This window comes from Labrus mixtus, chromosome 11, assembly GCF_963584025.1.
Source record: "Labrus mixtus chromosome 11, fLabMix1.1, whole genome shotgun sequence".
NCBI lineage: Eukaryota > Metazoa > Chordata > Actinopteri > Labriformes > Labridae > Labrus > Labrus mixtus.
In genome coordinates, this window is record NC_083622.1 from 12,206,577 (window position 1) to 12,215,685 (window position 9,109).

Below are 9,109 nucleotides of genomic sequence, written 5' to 3' on the forward strand. Positions count from 1 at the left end.
TTGAAAGAGGGGAGACATTCTTTCACATGGGACTAATTTCACTCGGCTGTATCGAGTAATTTGTAATAATTGCAGTGCTCGATGTCCACGGGGAATCTTCTGAGTTTTCTGATTCAATCATGCCAGTGTCGTGAAAAATGGAGCCAATGAAAACAATACAAGAGGGCCTCGAACAGGTTGATTTCACAGAAACTTCGTATTTTTCTTTGCTGAAAAAGATGTGACAAATAGTAAATCCAGAAAATAATCATAAAACTTTGGTATTCAGTTTATATTAATGACTCTGCAATGCAAAAAAAAAAAAGTGTTGTATCTGTTAGAGACCCCCCTAGAAAGTCAACAAAAAAGCCTCACCAGGCGTTTTAAACCCCTCTTGCTTCATTGTTTTGGTTTCACATTATTTAGTCACCTCGATTCGCAACAACACCAGCAAAAAATAAACAGCGAGCATCTGATTTTAGCTCTCATCCACACAAACGCTGATTGTAGGCTTCCTGCCCGGTGTGAAATGGTGAAGAGCCAAAGAAACTGAGTGGCTGGTGAATACAGTAGAAAAATTCAGGGAGCCAGCGAGAGCCAGATGTTTTTTTTTCAGGAGTTGGCGGACGAAGCTGAGGAGAAAGCGACGCTGAATATTGGACTTCATTCAACAGGTGGTGAGAAAGAGTGCTTCACATGAACGCTTGTGTTGTTCCAGCTTCTTCAGGATGTGTAAGTAATGTTTGCTTCTAGCCCTGTGATTAATTGGTCATTCATTAAGTTTTGTTGCCGTGAGATGCTTTGGGAATTTACATTCGCCCTCAAGATATGAAAAAATGTTTCATGCAGCTTAAATTTCATTTCCATGGTAATAATCCATGAGGGCATCTTCCTCCTGCATATTTTTTTTGTTCTCCAATAAAAGGGAAAATCTCACTTCAGTCACAGCTTTTGCAGCTGATGCCCACATCACAGTCTTGGACTATATGCACATGAGTGTGCACATGCACTTCAATGCCATATAGCCCTGAGAGGAGCCACTGATGTGTGACAGATGCCTGACGGCTAGCGACGCACTAGCAGCCCGTATCAATGGAAGTGTCTTTCTTGCTTCTCCTAAATGCGTTCAGACAGAGACAAAGACGGAGGCTGCCGACTGAATCCCTAAAATGGACAGCTCTGGGACGCTGAGTGAAAGTCAAACAGTGTAGTGCAAAGTAGTCCTGTCTGCTGGGTCCATTAACGGAGAGTCGAGCAGGTGAGTGCTGCAGCGGTGCGGAGGCTGGCATACGCCACGCTGGAGGGCTGAGACTGGCACAGAAGACCCCCTGCCTTTAGTGTCATCTGTCACCATTCGGAGAGTATGTGTGGGAGTGTGGCCATGTTTGTGTGTGTGTGTGTGTGTGTGTGTGTGTGTGTGTGTGTGTATGTGTGTTGGTGCTCAGCAGGATAAGGAGAGAAAGAAAGATGAGGGAAAAGGAAGAGGGCAGAGTAGAGGGCAGGAAACTTGGCAGAGACTGAAAAGGTAGACACAGTGCTCACAGGTTTCAGAACAGCAGACTGAAAATTAAAAAAAAAAAGGGAACACATGGTGTCCCAACAGGAGAGAAGAACATGAAAATACTGTATGATTCAAGTGAAGCAATTATATGGATACCTAATTATTGATATCGAGCTACATCATGTAAATTCTCATACAGCATCATTGACAAACATCTCTGCACACCTGAATGTGTGATAAGAGACTGGAGGAGGGTAAGACAGTGAGAAGAGCTCCTGCACACTGTCTCGCTTGATGCTGACATATTTATTTAATCACACAATGTTTCGGTCTAATCGACCTTCATCAGGTATAATGGCGGTAACAATTTTTTTTGTGTGTAAATACACAACCAAGGAGACCGCATCAATTTTCAATAACCCAATCAGAGAGCCACTGAGATTGATGATCACTCGAAGCTACTTTAGTCCCTCATCAGCCTGGGAAGAGTTCAAGAAATCATGATGAAGCACAATAAATGTGAAATATTCATGTAACCTAATACCCCACAATACTGAAAAGTGACTTTCATCATCTGTCATCATCCAAACTGTAATAGACATATCTCCCCCCACACAAGCGCATAAAGAGTTAGTAGGCATGAATGTTTGAATATCATCATCTATCATCAAATAGGCTTCATCATACAATAAATACATCGAATACAAGGTCGGTGAGACCAAAACATTGTGTGATTGAATAAATATCTCAACATAAAAGCGAAACAGTGTGTGGGAGCTTTTGTCATTAAAGGCAGGGTTGATCATTTTTCAAAAACTAGCGTGATCTTGAAAGTAGCATTCCTTCAGAGCTTGCGTCTACACCCACCCCCTCCCCTCTGTGCTTCCTCAAAAGCCACGCCCCTCACTTGCATGCACGAGCGCGGTTGCTCCAGGAGCGGACCTCAGCTCACCGTTTGCATTGTGTAGAAACTACGTCGTCTCATGTCTCATTCAGCGGTAAGTAAACACTCAAAATGGCCAATGACAAACTCACAGTATAAACTCTGTCATTGCTGATGAGCTTTGAGTGTGGGCTAATGCACGTAAGGGGTAGAGAACGAGCAGGGAGACAGGGAGGCGTGTGATTGGTTCATCAGATTGGTACCTCGTGGCAGACATTGGTCGAAGTTTTTTCATGCTCACAACTGCTACAGACGACAGATTTCCTTTGTTCGTTTTTCAGAGCACATGAGTTATTAATTTCTCTCAGGACCTAAATTCAAAACTTAAAACGTGTATATGGAGAACATTGCCAACCCTGCCATTAAGTCCTCCAGCATCATACAATAAAAAACACATAGGTAGATTTATACAGAATATGTCAGCCTTTCAAGGTTTAAAATGTTCACTCTCCTGTCCACTGTTTCCTTGAGCCACGGTGTGAAGTAAATCTTTAGAGGTATTAGATGGATGAGAATTGAATCTGCAGCTCCCATAAAATATTCCCCTCTGTTTAACTAACTCTCTGGAAAGCATTTTGCTAAACTCTGATTACTGGGAGCGCCTGCACACCGGAGCATCTGTGATCCATTTTTTAATAATAACAATGGATTAAATGACCATGAGTAATTTATTACAATTCCCTCAGCTCTATTGAGCTTAAATGTGTTCTTCAGCTCATTTACCTCACATTAAAAAGCAGACAGACCAAACATGAGTTTACAAAGTGAAACAAGTTGAAGCTATAGAAACAGACATTTCCACAAGGAGTTGGTTAAGACCAAAAACAGAGCTATAAGGCAAGTGAATGTAACTTAGGCCGTGAATATAAGTTATTGCAGGTTTTAAAATAAAGTCAGGTCATGATGTACATTTATTCCAAGGCATCAGGTATAGGGATAAAAAAAAAAAAAGTGTGCGGAGAATCATTGACTAGAAAAGGGAGACTGCTTTACATTTATCATTTAAAAAAAATCATTGTTGTCATGTATTAAAACATTTAGTATTTATTCAAATACAAAAGCTGAAATTGAAAGTTTTACAATGTTGGTCACAAAGCTGGCACATTCAGTTTTCAGTATCTGGTTGATATAACTATGTTTAGCCCAGTAGAAGACAATGTCTACACTCTAAAGCCACTAGATGTCACTTTGAGGAACACAAATGGTTGACAGACAAAAAGAGTAGCAGGTTAGGAGAAACACAGAGGAAAAGTCAACAGCTGTAGAGATTTTGTATTTCCAGCAGGAGTGGGTGGAAACAAAAAACTGAGCGAAAGATTGAGTGAAGGGTACCTGGGCCTAGAGCCAACAGGTAGCTTAACATGGCTCAAAACAATAGTCGTGTTGTTTCATGCCTGCACTCAGTATCAACCCCCCCCCCCCCCCCCTCATATAACTGTGTTTAGCTCATTGAAACAAACTATATTCACACTTAAGCCACTAGATGTCACTGTTATCTTTTGGGCATCCAAATTGAAAGGTGCTTTGGAGGAAATATCGCAGGAAGTGGATTCAAACCAGGAAGTTCCTTTTGAGCAATGTAGGCTACCTGTGTCCATGTGGGAAACTAGCTGATTTCCAAATAGGGTATGTTTCATTAAATATCTATTTTATCTGTCGCAAATATTTGATTAGATGTACACTTACCCTAACCCTAAAATTGGTATGTAAAAAAGAAAAAACAGCCTTTGTCGCCTAAGTAATGGGTTGAGATGGTCCAATGTTTTCATGTTTGCTGAGATACCACATAAATTGCCTGCATGGCTAACAGTTTTAAGTTTAAAATGGAAATGAATGGAACCAAAATCATGTTTATTTCTGTTGTGGAGTGTTGTATCGAGTTGATGCAACTGAATGTGCACTTACTGTTAACAACAGCAATACTGTTGTTTGTGCTCTAACTCAATGGTTCTCAACTGGTTTAGTTACAGGACGAACCAACAACTCCTTCATGAAAAATCGTGGCCAATATTTTCCACAGTGATAAAGTAGTTATGATTAGCGGTGATAGAAAGGGTAAAATAATGCTTTTCATTCTCCTGTTTGTGCAGTTAAGCCCTCTCAGCCTTTAAAAGTTCCCATTCCCTGCTTAAAGCATGTTTACCTATATATACTGTAGAACAGTCAAATCAGCTCACAGCTCGAAAATACAATAGTTTAGATTTTTCCCACATATTTAAAGGGTAGCAACACCTTCGCCTGACTCAATGGTCTTTAAAAAGCCATCGAACCCAAATTTGCATTATTCTGTTGTCAGCAAAAGCCTCCTTTCAGGATGTGAAGTAAAGCTGGCAGATAAAAAAAAAGAAACAGTGCATTCAGCAGAGCAGAGCATCGAGAAATCACACACACTCGAGCACAGAGATTCTAAGCTGTATCATTCAAGTAATGCAACAATTTCCTGTTTTGTTTGTCCTTTTCTTTGCTTTCTTATGACAAGCTACAAAGCAGGGCCCTGACATGACACACAGTCGCTTTCAGCTTGTAGCACCTTATGAACCCCCTTGAGTTCCGATTTATTACCCAGCGGAAGAATGAATATTCGTTTAGCAACTTCCAACCTATGACGCTCCCTTTATCCCTTCTGTCTTCAATTAAAAAAGCGTAAGGCTCATCAATATGTTATTCAAACCATTCCATGCTGAGTATTTGCCCAAAACACAAAAACATTACATCTGTGCTGTGGGTGTATCCATGTGTGCTTTTATAGGCGGTCTCTGAAGAATGAAAAGTATCTGAGGATGTTTGTTTTCCATTGTAACACAAGTTTATGGAGTTAATTTACAAAACCATTTCTAATTAACATCAGAAACATCAACGAAAAAAAGTGACTTTAAATTTGTTATCAGCCATTTCAAACCTTGTGAATCAAGTCGTAGACCAGCAGTTGTGGTAGGTTGGAAAACCAAAATAATCACAGCAAAGAACAGTAGAATATATAAGACATGGTCGAAATCTCAGTTATGTAACCCACTGGTATATGAAGAGGTGTTATAAAGCTGACTCTACCAAACTTTTCATCATTGAAGTAGCAGGCAAAGAGTTGGAGTAAAGGCGTGCCTTTATCCTCCTGGAAACAATCCACCTGCCAGTTAAGACAGCCTAATGACGCAATACTCAATATGATAAAAATGGACGACATATATGGAAGCGATTAGTGATCACAAAAAATGATTCATTGGCATTAACAGAAATGCTTTTTCATTTTCAGAATGAGTGTATTATTTGACTCAAAATTAAATGATGATTAATTTATCTAATTTGAATTTTAGTTTTCAACGTCGGTCGAGAGGGAGAGTGTGTGCCATTACGCACAGAGGATGAGACATTGAAACTTTGTGTACAGAGCTGGAGAGATTATTTGAAACAGAAAATTAAATCGATAATCTTTTTTAATGTAACTAAGTTAAGCAGAGAAGAGAGTGATCTATAATCTATCAATAAACTGGTTTTAGGACACGTCTGTGTGAATTTCACAGTGTGCAGATGCTTAATTGAGTGACTCTCACGGTCAGATAGTGTCATAGTGTCATGGTGTCATGCGTGAGACTTGGCAGCTTGGTTATAAAGCTGCTGCGTCATGCTCGCTAAAAGTTCAGTGTGCGCTGAAAAAAACACTCCGATCGCCACCAGTATCACAGTGTGAACTAAAGTCTGCCCTAGTGTTAAAGATTCACCCCGCCACCCATCGTACTGCGCGTTCTGCCCGCTCGCCTCATAGACTGTAAATATTACGTTCACCTGCCTGGGCGCTGGAGTCTGACGTCACTTTCCTGCGCCGTCTACTTTGCCATTTCATTTACGAGTTGGTTTGAATTATGATCACTTTTTAGCACGGCAAGTTTGAAAACGAAAAGCCACAGACCTTTTAGTTTTCATTTGAATTATGTCATACAATATGCATACATAGAGAGCAAAAGTATAATGCAAACTGGATGACTGAATATTCATTTTAAATATAATAATGCACCTATAGTCTGAAAATTAAAACATGTTTCTGTTACTGTATTTTCATTTTAAAATTAGCTTTTTCATTTGAATTATGATACAGATTTAGCGGGGCATTTTTTGAAAATGATAAAGCAAATGTCATTTTCTTCCTCATTTTAATTTAGTCAAAGAATGTGCAGTTTTGAAGTTCAAAACTAAAATTCAAATTAGATCAATGAATCATCATTTTATTTTTGAGTCAAATAATACACCCATATTCTGAAAATTAAAAAGCATTTCTGTTAATGCATTTGAATTTTCAAATTAGCTTTATCATTTGAATTTTGATCACTAATCGCTTCCATAGACATATACATGAATCCCCCTTTAACAATGTTTACAAATGAAGAAATGAGCTGTACAGACCAAAAACAGGTTGTAAAAAAACTATTTTTCTGCTATAAAATATATTTTCACATGGGGCCTAATGGGGATTCTTTGGCTTTTGTGGCCACTCAAGGAACTGCAGTTATGTACACTTCCACATTGGCTTCATCTTTCAACACCAGAGGCTGTCACTTGCAAAGAACAAAAGAAACTCTGTATTTCAAACTCTTTTAGTTTTTAGTTTCATATTTTTTTCCTTTTCATGTAGCTTATACATCCAAAGAAAGACCATGACCAAATGTCAGACATTTACATAAAAGTCAGGGTCTACTGCTGACAATCAAAGAGGGTGTTCTTGTTTGGGTATTTTTTAGGCAGTGGCCATCCATGTATTTGCATTACTGCCCCCTTCAGATTTAAACGTTCCTTTTTCCTAGATAAGATAGCCTCTTGTCCAGTTGAGTTCCATTATTAAAACCATTTCTCTTTTCTTGCCCTGTGGTTCATAAACTGGTCATCATATCCTGTCTTTAGTTTGTGTATTCTGCACCTGTTACCAGAATATTTGTTTTCTGTTTGTCTCATTGCATTGATTATAAAAACCCATCTGGGGTTTGTCCTATTATGTGAAGTGTTCTGTACAACTTGCTGTTCTATTCTCAGCCTGCTTTGTCTGATTGGTCTCTGTACTTCTTGATTGACCAACATTGTTTCATATTGAATGTAAATGTCTGCCTATTGTTATATTTCTCCATTGTTGTTTGCTGTAATCCTAAAGATGCCTTTCCCCTCTGTTTCTGATAATTTGATATTGATCTCTTTCTTAAGCGCTTCTTTTGCGATTTAGTCTATCTCTTTGTTTCCCAGGTCCTGAGAGGACTGAGACACATATACACATATGTTACTGATTAATTTCTTTGACAGAGGGCACAAGGATCAAACAATACCTTTAAATATATCATAGATAAAACAAGTCAGTTAAACCACATCAGTGTTTCCCACAGAATGAAGCTGTACTTGTAGTGTAGATGGTGACCTAATATTACAGTAGGTCAGTTTAAATAATGTTTCTGCTTTGTTCTCCAACTATTTTAAGCGGCTGTTTACCCACAACTTTATCCTACTATTCACTTTCTTTAAGTTCTATTATCCACACTCACACTCAACATAAACGCTAGGCCATCCCCAGATATACTTTTAAACGCCCAAATGACGCAACTCGCATTTTAAAAAATGTCACTAGATATTCCTTCAAAACTAAGAGTTCAGAATCGCATCGGCAGCAAATAACTGAACAATATGATTCAAACAGCGGTGTGAGAAAGTTCGTTTTGCACGCACCTCAATCAATGCAATGACAGGTGGAACGGGTGAGAGGACGTCTCTCTCTCTCTCTCTCTCTCTCTCTCTCTGATCACTCTCCTGAGGCGCATGTGGCAGAGGCGGCAGGGGGAGTTTTCTCCCTGGTTCATTGATGGCGATCTTATACGGATAAAAAAAAAAGTTTGGCAATATTCTTGGTCAGCCACAATTATACTTTGGCGCCCATCCAGGTATCGTCTGTGTGGGAAATACTGAGCATTACTACTAGTGAGAGTAAAGTACAACAAATGATTAAAGCTATTTTCTTTTTATTTAGGCATTAAATACTGTATGACATAGACCTCATACTGCAGCTGGTTTGATGCAAAATACAAAAAGAGGAACTATTGCATCCTCCCCCTTCCTAGTGTCAAAATCAATGCAAATCAGAAACAAGTAAACAAATACTTCAATGATAATATACTAAATGAAAAACATGTATTGATCCAGTAAAGCAGATAAGCTGATGGACATACATCAACTAACCTTTACAAAGGAATAACCTCTGATAAAGGAGTTTGTCACTTGACTGCTGCAGGAGTGAGTGACGCTCCTTCACAAGTCCAATAAGTCGCTTTTAAACCACAGTTTGAAACTGTTCAGGGACTTTGGTCCATCATCGATGCTATTAAACATGTCTCCATCTCCGTTTTGTGCAGACCTCTCTTCACCTCCATCACCGCGCTTTGAGACATTTTGTTCAGACTACAGAGGCCTCTGCTTCAAGTGTCCGTCCGCCTGTTTTTTCATCTTTTTATGTGACTGCTTTACTTCTCTCTCGCCGTGAGGCACAGTCTGTCATCGTGCAGAGCAGGTTTCGCTGACAGGGTGTGACGTTCAGGTGAGCATGCACGATGGCCTTGCGGGTCACTTTTATTCATTATCAAGCGGAGATCACGGCGAAATATTCTGCACAGGTGTCAATGCGTGTCACCTGCATTGTCACTGTCGAGCTTTAGTCAAATCTC